Source organism: Clarias gariepinus, chromosome 7 (assembly GCF_024256425.1).
Source record: "Clarias gariepinus isolate MV-2021 ecotype Netherlands chromosome 7, CGAR_prim_01v2, whole genome shotgun sequence".
Lineage (NCBI taxonomy): Eukaryota > Metazoa > Chordata > Actinopteri > Siluriformes > Clariidae > Clarias > Clarias gariepinus.
The window spans coordinates 37,345,001-37,357,996 of NC_071106.1; the positions used below are offsets into that span (position 1 = coordinate 37,345,001).

The 12,996-nt window shown below is 43.7% G+C and overlaps 1 protein-coding gene across 4 annotated transcripts in view; it reads right to left on the reverse strand.

Moving 5' to 3' along the window:
• The window catches only part of gse1b (Gse1 coiled-coil protein b), a 247,634-nt gene that overhangs the window by 148,092 nt on the left and 86,546 nt on the right, over positions 1 to 12,996 (reverse strand). The window lies entirely within an intron of this gene.

Sequence of the window (12,996 nt, forward strand, 5' to 3'; positions counted from 1 at the left end):
CATTTGTCCCAGGTTGCCATGTTTCACGAAATCCCCCTTTGAGTAACTGAAGCTCTCAAAAAGACTTCACCTGATATCCACCTGCAGTATGAGAGGATTAAACACAGAACCTGGCAACCTGTCCGCATTATGAACCTGATGCTAAAAAAAAAAGAAAAGAACAAATAGCATGAAAGAAGGGACAGAAAATAAAAAGGAAAGAACGGTTACCCAGTTTAGCGGCGGTTAAAGCCGCCCCAAACTCCGCCCTGTTTCTGGATGTGTTGGCCCATGAAGAGCTTTCTTCCTTTCTTTCCTCTTCCATATTCTCTTCTTTCCTTTTTACTTTTTTTTCTTTAGTTCTCCAACATCCTTTCGTCTTTCCTTCCTCTTCAATTTTTGTACTTCTTCCTTGTCCTGTCTGCCCCCCTTTCATGTTTCTTCTTCCGTCTATCCTTCCTCCATGAATTCTTTCTTTCCTTTCTTCCCTGCATTTGCTCTTTCATTCTTCTTTTGCTTCCTTCCTTCTTTCCTTGATTCTGCTCCTTGGGTCTGTTAGGCCTTCTTGCTTTCTATATCGTTTCCTTCTTTTATCTGCCCCATTTATCTTCCTATCTTCCTTCCATCCAACACTCCTTTTATGTTTTATCTCTTCCTTCCTTGCATTTGCTCTTTTTATTCCTTCTTGATTTTTTCCTATCCCTTCCTTCTTTCATTCCTTTTATCCAGCCATCCTTCCTTGTTTCGGCCCTTCCTGTTATGTTCTTTCTTCCTTCCTTTCTTTCTTTCTTTCTTCCTGCATTCTGTGCATGCTCCTTCATTGCCTTTTTTCCTTTCATCTTTCCTTTCTTCCTTGCTCCTCCTGTCATACTCTGTCATGCCTTCTTGCTTTCTTTTCCTTTCCCTTCTTTTTTTCCACACCAGCCCCATTTTAAGTTCCTTCCTTCCACCACTCCTTGCCTTTTTATTTTTCCCTTCTCTTCCTTCTCATGCAGGGATCATTTCCAATGTTTTTATTCTCTCTATAATAAACCCAGACACTGGAGTCAATCTGAATAAATTTGATTAAATCTGATTAATTAATATCATCGCTTTGAGTCTGATTCCTCCGTCTTGTTCTGCAGGACACACACTCTACACTGAGAACAACGTGTGATTGAGACGCCATGGTCTAGCTCTACTCACACACACACACACACACACACACACACACACACACACTCTTTGATATGCGAATTAGACAGCCACTGTCTATTACACGTATAAACAGTGACAGTGATGAGAAAACACACACACACACACACACACACACACATACACACACACCAAGTACACTATTCTTCCAGTTTCTGTTCTGGGATATGGAAATGTGTGTGAGCATGTGCTTATGCGTTATCCATGAGTGTGTGTGTGTGTGTGTGTTTGTTTGCAGATGGAGGTACACCTAAGCTCAAAATATTTACATGTTACACACACACACACACACATTATTATTATGATGATGGCTCAGTGACAGCTTTCAGTCATCAGGGTTCCTTAGAGGGCATGTCTGATTCACAAATGAGCTCGATAGGGGTGTGTGTGTGTGTGTGTGTGTGTGTGTGTGTGTGTGTGTGTGTGAAAGCTTTAAACCAGGACACTTATATCTGATCTCTCTCCCCGAGCCGCCCGCGGGCGAGAGATGTGAGAGGTGGCTCACGCCGAGTCGACACTGAGCGCAGGATTTTTCAAAGAAGGAGGGTTAAGAAGCGGTGTCGAGGTCTATCAGCGCTCCGGAGCTGTCCTTCATCTCTCTATCAGCGGTGTGTGTGTGTGTGTGTGTGTGTGTGTGTAACATTCACTTATTCACTACACGTGTTTCTCATTAGTTCCTTCTTACTTCTGTTCTTTCCCCCTCTCTCCCATCCTTCGTTCCCCTCCTCCTCTCTTCCTTGTCTACTTTTATGCTCTTTCATTCTTTTTCTCCTTTTTTATTTTTTTCCTTTATTTCTCCCTATCTTCCTTTTTTCTTCTCTCTTCCTTGCTTTCCTCCTCCTTTATTCATGCTTTTTTATTCTTTTTTGTATTGTATACTGTATGTTCCATCTTTTCCTTCCTTCCATTGTGTCTCCCTTTTTATCTTTTGTCTTTCCTTCCTTTTTAAATAATTAATTTTCTTCCTACCCTGCTATATCTTTCCTTTTATTCATCCATCCATCCTTTCCTTCTTTCTTCCTTTCTTTTTTGGCCTTCCTTCTTTCCTACCTACCTCTGTCATGCTTTCCACATACTGCTTTTTGCATTATATCTTTATTTCCATCCATCCATCACTTCTTTTATACGTTTTCCTTTCTTTCTTACTTTTTTCTTTCTTTCTCCCTTCTTGTTCTTACTCTGGATCTCGGATGGTTCTATAACACCTTCTTTCCTTCATTTCCTCTTTTATCCTTTCCTCCTTCTTCTTCTGCTCTTCTGTTCATTTTGCATCATCTTTTTTAATAATTTTTCATTCATTCATTCTTTTCCTTCCTTCCTTCCTTCCTTCCTCTTTCCTTCCTTATTATTGTCTATCCTTTCATGTCATTTCCTCCATTCCTGTTTTTTTTCTTTTCTCCCCTCTCTCCTCTTCCATGTTTTCCTCCTTTTTTCTGTCGCTTCCTTCCTTTCATAAACTCTTCCATCCTGTTGTGCATGTGTATAACACATTTGTGTGTGTGTGTGTGTGTGTGTGTGTGTGTGTGTGTGTGTGTGTGCGTGTGTGCGTCACTCACTTGTTTATTACATGTTTTTATTTTTCATAAATGATCATTATGAGGAAATCCATCCATTCGTTCTTACTATCTTACTCTACCATTCTTTCTTCTTCCCCTCTTCCCACTTCCTGTCCTTTAATTAGAGAGAGAGAACAAACACACTGCACTTGTTCTCGTTCTATAAATTCCCTCTCCTCTCGTCTCACAGGCCGCAGTCTCACCTCAGAAACAATTAGCGTCCCGTCGAGATTCTGATGCACAAACGTACGCTGCTCTTAGAAGCTCACGCTGCAGCACAGGAAGGCCCGGGAGAACCGAACCGAGCGGAACCGAACGCTCCGCAGTCACGCAGCATAGACAAACCCGCAGGGAAGACTGTCTCAACTCTGTCTCTTCTGGACTAATTACGGTCTTTTACATCGCTAAAAAAAACAGCTTGAACTCCAAAAAGAAATAAAAGTGTCTGTAGTGCCGCAGAACTCTGGATACTGTTAGACACAGATTAAACAGAAACAGCGCTCATTCCAAGTCTGAATTCCTTTGCTTTAGCTCAGAATTCCGACTTGGGAACGTGGACAATTCCTTTAGTTAATATATACTCTTGAACTTAGCTTGTTCCCCTATAGCTCAGAATTCCCCCCTAGGAACTCTGGGTAGTTCCTTCATTTTGGAGGTCCTACTTGGGAACTTTGGATGGTTCTTATAGCTCAGAATTCCTACTTGGAAAATCTGGTGGTTTCTTTGTCTCAGAATTCCTACTACGGAACTCAGGAGGTTCCTTCAGCTCAGTATTTCTACTTGGGGCCTTAGAAAGCTCTGGATGTAACTCCCCCTACTCTAGAACTCGGGGTGGTTCTTATAGCTCAAAAGTCCTAACAGGGAGCTTGTGGTGTTTTCAATTGCTCAGAATTCCTCCTCTGGAGCTCAGGATGGTTTGTTCCTACAGCTCTGAATTCCTACTTGGGAACTTTGTAATGGTTTCTTTAGCTGAGAATTCCTATTTAGGAACTGCAGTCAGTTTCTCCAGCTTAGAATTCCTACTCTAGAACTCAGGATGGTTCTTTTCTACAGCTCAGAATTCCCACTTAAAAACTTCTTAATGGTTCCTTTAGCTTGGAAGTCCTACTTGGGAACTCAGGGAGGTTCCTTTAGTTAAAACTTTTCACTCTGGAACTCAGGGCAGCTCCTTAACTTTAGAATTCCTAGTTGGGAACTTGGGGCAGTTCCTTCAGCTCAGAATTCCTACTTGGGAACATTGGATGGTTCCTTTAGCTTGGACTTAATGGTAAATAGGGTAATTCCTAAAGTTAAAACTTCCTGATCTGTAACTCTGGTTGTTTCCTTCAGCTGAGAATTCCTACCCAGGAACTTGAGGCGGTTCCTTTAACTCGGAATTCCTCAAAGCACTTGCAAATCAAATCCAATCAGAATCCAGGATCCAAGCGCCACTACACTTAGCCTCAATATTCCTAATCGCACGCACAACCTGAGTGTTTGTGTGTGTGTGTTTGCGTGCGTGTGCGTGTATGTGTGTGTGTGTGTGTTTGAAGTTGAAAGTAAAGCTGTTGTGATAGTGTTGTGCGTGGTTAATGACAGCCTGTCTCACCGAGCTGAGCGGAGCTGGAGGGTTTAATTGCTGTTTGCTGAGGTTCTTAGCTTACATTAATTAAACGTGTCTGCAGTTCAAAGCCTGCTTACTGAAGACTGATTCACGCCGCAAACAAACCGAGCTCGCTCAAGAAATGCCTGGAAAGAAACTAATGGAGCGCTCCTTACTGATTTACACACTCACAGTTACAATCACACACACACACACACACACACACGCACACACATCCTTGGCTAAGTGCCGCAGTGGAAACGTGTGAAGATGTTCGCAAAAAAAAAAAGAAAAAAAAGGAGTAGCGAAGTGGAAAGAGCGAGAAGCAGCAAAGGAAGTTTGTTGAGTGTTATTAAAGGTGATGTGACTAATTGGTGTCGCCATGTAAGCTGTTAGGGCTTGTTGCAAAGTCTGTGTGTGTGTCTGTATATATGTATACTATATATTTATATATGTACATAAACATAGAAATATGTAAGAAGTTAATGCACCCCATATGATTTTTATGATAAAAAGAACGTTTGCATCAAATTTTTTTTTTAGTACTGTTCAGTCTCGCTATAAATCACGATCGTTGACTCTTTAAGAGCAGCACCTCGTCTAGACGTTGTCTGCTAGTCTGCTGTTCTCTGCAGGGGCGTGGCTTAAGTGTAGCTCAGTTACACAAACACTGAAATGGCACGTTCGATCGAGGAGTGAAACACAGCCAGCTTAAGGTATAGATAATGTATGATCTGAGAAGCTTTTAAGATAGGAACCTTAACACACACATACATTGGGGGAGCTCTGAGACCAGTCTTCTAAACAGACTGGAAAAAAAAACGCAGTACAGTACGGGACCTTTAAAGATGAAGTCTAATGCACACAATCTAAAAAGAAGGGAACACACAGTCGTCATACTAATGGGAACCAATTTTTAAAAAATCATGAAACTATGCTTGTGTGTGTGTGTGTGTGGGAGAGAGAGTGAGAGGGTAAGGTTGAGGTAAGGTTTCGAGACGCTTTAACAAGCCGCAGCGCCCATACAAAAAAAGCAGAAGTTTCAGAGGTGAGATTAGCATGATGAGGCTGGGAGGAGAAGTCGAAGAAAGCTTAATCATTCACTCACTTCCTCTTTCCCAGCCATTAGCTCGCTCTTATCTTTCGCACAGTTACACACTTACGCTGCCTAACACCTACAGGACGCACCATATCGTTCCTCATGATTGCGATCACGCTTCACAGTTCGGAGGTGAGGGTCAGGCCTGTGAGATCACGAAACAACAGTTCTGTCCTCCTTTGAGTCTGACTTTGACACGTCGAATCGTTTCTTACAGTAGAATTATTATAATAATAATAATAATTATTATTATTGTTATTATTGTGCTTCCGTTGCGTCCACAGGCTCCAATGAGAAAACGGATTTTGGGCTTTGTGTTACAGGAGATTTCTTTATCTTCATTTCGGAATCCTTCTAGCTGGTTCTCATGGTTGCACTTGCGGTGATCCTCATGTCTCCTCAGGCTTATCCTTTAGGGCTTTAAGAGTGCTTTCACACTACACTTGCAGGCCCGGACCCTGGTACACTTGACCCCAAAAGTTGGTACATTCGCATAATGTGAACACTCCGTACACTCTTTAGAATGCAGTTTTGGACAGGGTATGGTGTACTGGACCAGTCGACGGGGTTCTCATGGAAGTGGCCCCGTCCCTTTTTGTTAAAAAGTGACACCGTCCACACTGTCCACATCGTCCCTCTCCTCCGGAATGTGTGTGTCATTATCCGAACTACCGTACTCAGCCACAGCTGGTGAAGTAGGAAGGCACTTCTTTTCCTTGAAATCTAAATAATCTTAGACAGAGGGTGAAGGCTGACATCATTGTTCTCTCCATTTCTTGGTCTATCTTCGTGACTTGTAAACCAACCAAGCGCATACAGCTGGACAGGACATACTTGAGGACAGGACACTAATTATATCGTGAATGCCATCCAGCATGGGACTCAGGAAAGGTAAGTTATAATACCCGGGTGAGGTACGAATCAATTGTGCCTAGTGTGAAGGCAGCATAAGGGTGCTTTAGGGATAGACATGACCTTAAAAAGTGGTCTTGAGTATGGAGCAACCTGTTATTGGAGTGCATGGACATACAAGTGTACTTGTGTACGGAACAAATTACCAACGTGAAAGCTGTGCTACAGTGTAGTGTGGAGGGAAGAGCAATCGTACCTGAGTTTGGTTAGTGTGAAAGCACCCTCCACTTTTCATCTTAGGCACAACTCATTTGTATCATGCCTAGGAACAATTGCTACCTCCTTCCCGCGGTACTCCCTCTCTGGCCAGCATTCACATTGCGTTTGTTCTCCGTACTCGGGTACACTTGCGTATTTACACTCTCCGATACAGCAGGTGGCAGAATGGCACCAACTTAGATTGTGAGCCGCCATTAAACACAAGGGAAGAAGAGAACAAGGACGTTAATCTTCACGTTACGTTGCCTTCCATATTTGGTTCGATGCTGAACGGTTCCCGATTTTGTTCTCACTGATCAAAATGAACCAGATTTGATGTCAAGTGTTCTCAGAAACATTCCCAGGGATCTAATGTGAGAGTGTTAAAAGAGTGTTAAGAGAGTGCTATATTATTAAAAATGAGCGAAACGGAATGCACGTGAGTTTACTTCCACCAAATTCTCCTCTTAAACACACTAATCCCGCCTGGGCTGATTTTTCTTGAAGTGTAAATCAGAACTCGGACTAAATTTCTCCCCCCCAAAAAAGAGTTCATAATAAGCATGTAATTGTGCACTGATTCGCTAAACAGATGTCTTTGTGAGGAAAGAAGCCTGGTCATGCATTACAACTACAGCACAAAAATCTCGTCTCGCAAGAGACTTCTATTATTCTGGCTTTTCATTTCAACTATAATTAGGCAGTGACACACTGGCTGTAAACCTGCTTCAGTCAGTGGAGTTTAAGTACAGATCCCTGCTGCCAAACACCGTCCTCAGAGCCTCGACTGGAAAACCACCAGCTTTAAAACAAACCAGGATCGTTCCCACATGAGTGAAACCCATCAATCCCAACACCCCGGCATTATACGCCAACTCGGAGTACAAATAAAACAAGCTTGTTAGATTTAGTTTGGCCGAATTGTGGTGTTGTGTTACAATGGACGCTGGGATCCGATCATGAGATCCATCCGGGACTGGATCGGGACACGACCCTTTTAAAGAGTCACAGAGTCGCCTGTGACTGGGCCCGCACACACACACACACACACACACACACAGAGACAGAGATGAACAAAACCTCATGCCACAATCTTCCTCACACACACATACACAGAAACACAGACATTTCAGCATGGAAGGAACGTAACCTCCAGCCCACCCCGTGTGAGTTTAACAGCTGGGGCAGAGCGCCAAAGCCACTGTCTCCTGCTTAATTCTTATAACTTCAGGCTACGGCGCACCACAGAACACACTCTGACCAGAAGAAAAAAATTACACACACACACACACACACACACACACACACACACATATCTATCTACACTCAATCCCACGCTAGAATCTGCAGGGAAAATACTTAAGGGAAAATGGACCACACTTGATAACGTATAATTTATAGATGTCAGAATTGGCAGTGATCCAGATTCTTAAAAAGTGCGTTCTAATTTATATACTGCAAAAGTTAGTATTCAAAATTGTTTTATTTAAAAGTATTAATGACTAAAGGCAAGTGTGTGTGTGTGTGTGTGTGTCTGTGTGTGTGTCACTGGAGTCAGGGTAATCTGTAGAACAAAGGGTTTGTTTGCTTAAACAAAGAAACTATTAAGAAAGTGACATCATTATTTTACCATATATGGTAAGTCTTCCTACCTACTTACCTACCTACGCACCCACCCCCCTACCTACCTGCCTACCTACCTACCTACCTAACTACCCACCTAACCATTCACCCACCTACCTACCCACGCACCTACCCTACCTGCCTACCTACCTACCTACCTAACCTACCTACTTATCTACCTACCCACCTGCCCACCTACCTGCCTAACCTACCTACTTACCTACCTACCTACCTACCTACCTACCTAACCACCCACCCACCTACCTACCTACCTACCTACCTACCCACCTGCCCACCTACCTACCTAACCTACCTAACCTACCTACCTACCTACCTAACCACCCACCCACCTACCTACCTACCTACCTACCTACCTACCCACCTGCCCACCTACCTACCTAACCTACCTACCTACCTAACCACCCACCCACCTACCTACCTACCTACCTACCTACCTACCTAACCACCCACCCACCTACCATCCTATCTACCTACCCACCTACCTACCTACGCACCTACCCTACCTGCCTACCTACCTAACCTACCTACCCACCTACCTACCAACCAACCTACCTACCTACCTACCTACCTACCTAACCACCCACCCACCTACCATCCTACCTACCTACGCACCTACCCTACCTGCCTACCTACCTAACCTACCTACCTACCCACCTACCCACCTACCTACCTACCTACCTACCTACCTACCTACCTACCTACTTATCTATCTATCTATCTATCTATCTATCTATCTATCTGGCAGTGTGCAGTTGTTCCTCCTGTAAGTTTACAAGGTTAATGTTTCTGTACATAAACCTAAGAACATTTATTAAAGCGTAAAAAGCTTTGAACCGTTCAGCGTTCCTCACATACAGTACATCAGACACGAGAAATGAGTCTAAACAAGCCGAATACATTTCGAGAACTTTCACACACACACAGTCAAGAGAAGTGTGGGTTTGGTCTGGGTTTCCTGGTTTCCTCCGACCTGGCACACATCATGCCAGTGTATTCCCTGCGTCGGTGGTAAAGAGCGAGGTATTCCCAGCTCTCGCTCCTGGGAGAGACTCCTGATCCATCTCGAGCCTGATCAAGTGCTCAAACCGTTACGCTAACATCTTTACAAACGATGCTAATAATTCTGGAGGCAGGTTTACGTATGTCGAATGGAAGCAGAACACAAGCTCTCTTCCTGCAAATCCGTAAATATTATGAAGTTTCTTCAGTCCAGATGGACAGGAACAGGGAGAAGGAGGGCAGCGGATTAACATTCCGCCGAGTGTGGCTCTGCCAAGACACTCGAAAGAGTCTCAACTGGCATTTTAATCGTCACACACACACACACATGCTCTGGAGAAAATGACAGGTATACTATGGAATTCAAACACACACACACATACACACACTCACACACTTCCATCTGCTCGAGCTACCCAACAGCCGCCGCGAGCTCGTCACTGTCACTCACAGCTGGCCTATTCTCCCGTCGCTTCTCCGCCGAGATGGGGGGAGGAAAAGTTCACTCCTCCTGTGTGCTGCCTTTTTTAATTCATCCTCCCTCCTCTTCATCCCTGCACCTGCGTCCCTCCTTCATTTTACTCCTCGTACTCCTGAGCGTGCGAGACGAAGAGACACAACGAAGCGCCCGGGTCTGCCGGCGACACTGTAAACACTCTTTTTGCAACAGCTTTAGTAAAACTGAAAACTGTTCGGCACTGTTTCCGTCGTTGTTTGCCAACAAGAGCTGTCAAATTCTGGCAAAAGCAATCGTTAGCAAAGTAAGAGTGATGTAACGAAGTTTCTTGCAAATTCATACAAACGAGATATGATGGCGTCGTCCGTTAAATCTCCTTCCTACACTTTCTTCGTTCCGAACTGACGTTGACCTTGAAATGGTCAGCGAAATTGATCAGAAAACTTCAGAAGACCTCAGCACTGGTGAGATCAAGGTCTTTGTATCAAGCTAAGAAAATATTAATGAAACAGAAGAATTGTTCTATACACAGGCATTTCCTTCCAGACGTATAATTATGACACATTCCAATTGCTTGTGTATACGATGTGTGCAGGGTGCTATCACCAGCTACGGTCACAATATTTTGTTACATTTACAGTTTTTGGCAGACGCCCTTATCCAGAGCGACTTACCTTTCATCTGAGCAGCTGAGGGTTAAGGTGCCTGTAGGTGCTGGGGTTTGAATATAACAAAAAAATCTATAAATATTTTTTTTCAAACTTTAAGATCAGGTTAGGCTTTGTATTTATTGTTTTCCAATAAATCATTATAATGCATCATGTGGGCGGCTTAGTGGTTGGCACAGTTGCCTTACACCTCGATGGCCCGGGTTCGATTCCTGTCGCTGTGTGTGTGGACTTTGCATGTTTTCCCCCGTGCTTGGTGGGTTTCCTCTGGGGACCCCGGTTTCCTCCCACAGTCCAAAAACATGCATATTAGGTTAAATGCCATTCTCAAATTGCCAGTAGTTTGTGAATGAGTGCATGCCCTGTAATGGATTGGCACCCCGTCCAGGGTGTACCAAGGGGACATAGGCTGGGATAGACTCCAGGCCCCCCGTGACCCTTTATACAGGACAAAAGCAAATGCATTATAAGTGGTTACAAAAATTCTCATATAAAGTCTCATATATGATTTGCTATGTGTGAAATGCGAACCAATCAGATCTCGTTCCTCAGCCGGAGACAGAGTGCATGAAAGGAAAGACAGATTGGACGAAATCGTAATATAAAGCAATATATACCTCGTCACGTCAGCTAATGTTACCCCCATGTGGGGCAAACACGCACAGAAAAGAAAGAATATATTTATTTGGAGAAAGAAGGAATCAGATCAGATCAGATTAAGTGTTTACATGGCAAATAAATACCGTTAACTCAATGTGTTATTAAACGTCCACACCTTCACATCCTCTCATTCTCATTAATAATCCATTCCCGATCGGGTCATACCGGTCCCACTGATGTGGTCACATGATGCCTATCAGGCTGTTATTCTCATTATTAGCAGAATATTACGGAGAAGAAACCATGGCAACTCAGAGTAGACAAAGGATAGACCACGCCCACTAGCAACCAGCATCCCAACAAAACCCGTTGTGAGATCACGATCTGAACTACTGCATCATTAAAAAAGTATGATAACAAAATAAAAAACACACACAATTCTGATTCTAAAGCCATAGCAAAAAAAAAAAAAAAAGAAACAAAACAAAACGAAAAAAAAAAAAACCTCATCAAACTTCCTGTGTAGATTTCTTTCTTTCAAGCTGTTTTTCGGAAATGCAGACAAGCTGGAGTGCTCGAGGCCTCGTCAGATCCTATTCAGAAACCATCTGGTACAATTTCCAGGCTTTGTGAGATATCTACAGACCTGTCAGAAAGGAACAAACGAGAGCGTCTTACCACCTGGCTGGATTCTCCTGCCTCCGTTCATCAGGACGCCCGAGTCGGGTCACTTCTCACAAGACGACTAGGCTAGTTTCGGCGTCTCTACGTCTGAGGATTCATGAACGGTGTGGCTCGACAATGCGCTTGTACGTACAGCTTCAGTTAGCAGAAGTGTGCTGTGTGTCTGTGGTCAGTAAGGTCTCAGACACCCAGAGTCCTCCTCCTCCACCTCCTCCACCTCCTCCACCTCCCCTCTCCAGCTCTGCTTCCTGTGTGAAACTGGCCTCCTCTTCACCTTAATTGCGTCATCAAGTCTACTTTCAAGAAATCATAATAATAACAATAATAATAATAATAATAATAACAACCAGGATGTGTGCGCATGAGTGTGTGTGTGTGTACAGTATGTGTGTGAGAGTGTGTATACGGGTGAAGCTTGTTCACTCAGACTCAAACTGGATCTCCAGCGGCTCCTGCAATCCCAGCAGGCACTCTGTCGCCGTGTCTGAGAGATGGAGCTCGTTTCGTGTGGAACTGCTCATCTGTTTCTGTTTCGCTTTAAAGCCGCTTAACCGCAGTGCTGCGGAAGCTCTCATTCGATCTCACACACACACACACACACACACACGCAAACACTGCTGCCAGCTTTCCCCACACGCCTCACCGACCACAACCATAGCAGGAGGAAGAGGCTGCAATAAACAGCGGTAAAGGTGATTATCCGAAACCAACACGGGGCCTTTAGAACACGTTCACGAGTGGTGCAGAAAGCTTTTAGAGGTGAGAAGAGGTGTGTTAGGAGGCTTCACACCACAAATGAATTCTGCAGTCTGGTAGCTGGTAGTTTTAAAAAGTAAGGGAGGAATGTAGAGGAAGACTTTCTGCATCATGTCGAGGGGAAATTAGTGATTATCCGTATAAATAAGAGAATACACTCGCTCTTTCAATCATATCTCCATGTTGAATACATTGGAGGACACGTCTCCAATGAATTTCACGAACTTCTGTCTGTATGCCAGATTTCATCACAGCATCACGCAAACTGGCTGAATGGAATTTAATTAAACTTTGCCAGTCCTTAGGTATTTGCCTGAAGTTAAACCCTGCATTCAATCAAAATCTTGTGGCCTGGGTATATACGTCACTCAGCAGGTCCAATCAACGAGACAGTTTACAGTGTCTAGACACTGTGAAAGACACAGAAATGACCGTAACGCACCTACAAACTGGCTCACTCATCATGGCTTACTCCAGAAAAACATAAAAAATGGGACGTACACTATGAAAACTGAACTTTGCAATTTAAATTAAATTACAAATGTTGAGTAGACGGGAAGTTATGACCAGTTATGTGTCAGATGTAAGTCTGTATGGTCCACGGAGGAGAGAGCAGCTGAATGGCAGGACGAGTCAGTTTTTAGACGATCCTGTACTGACTCTGTTAA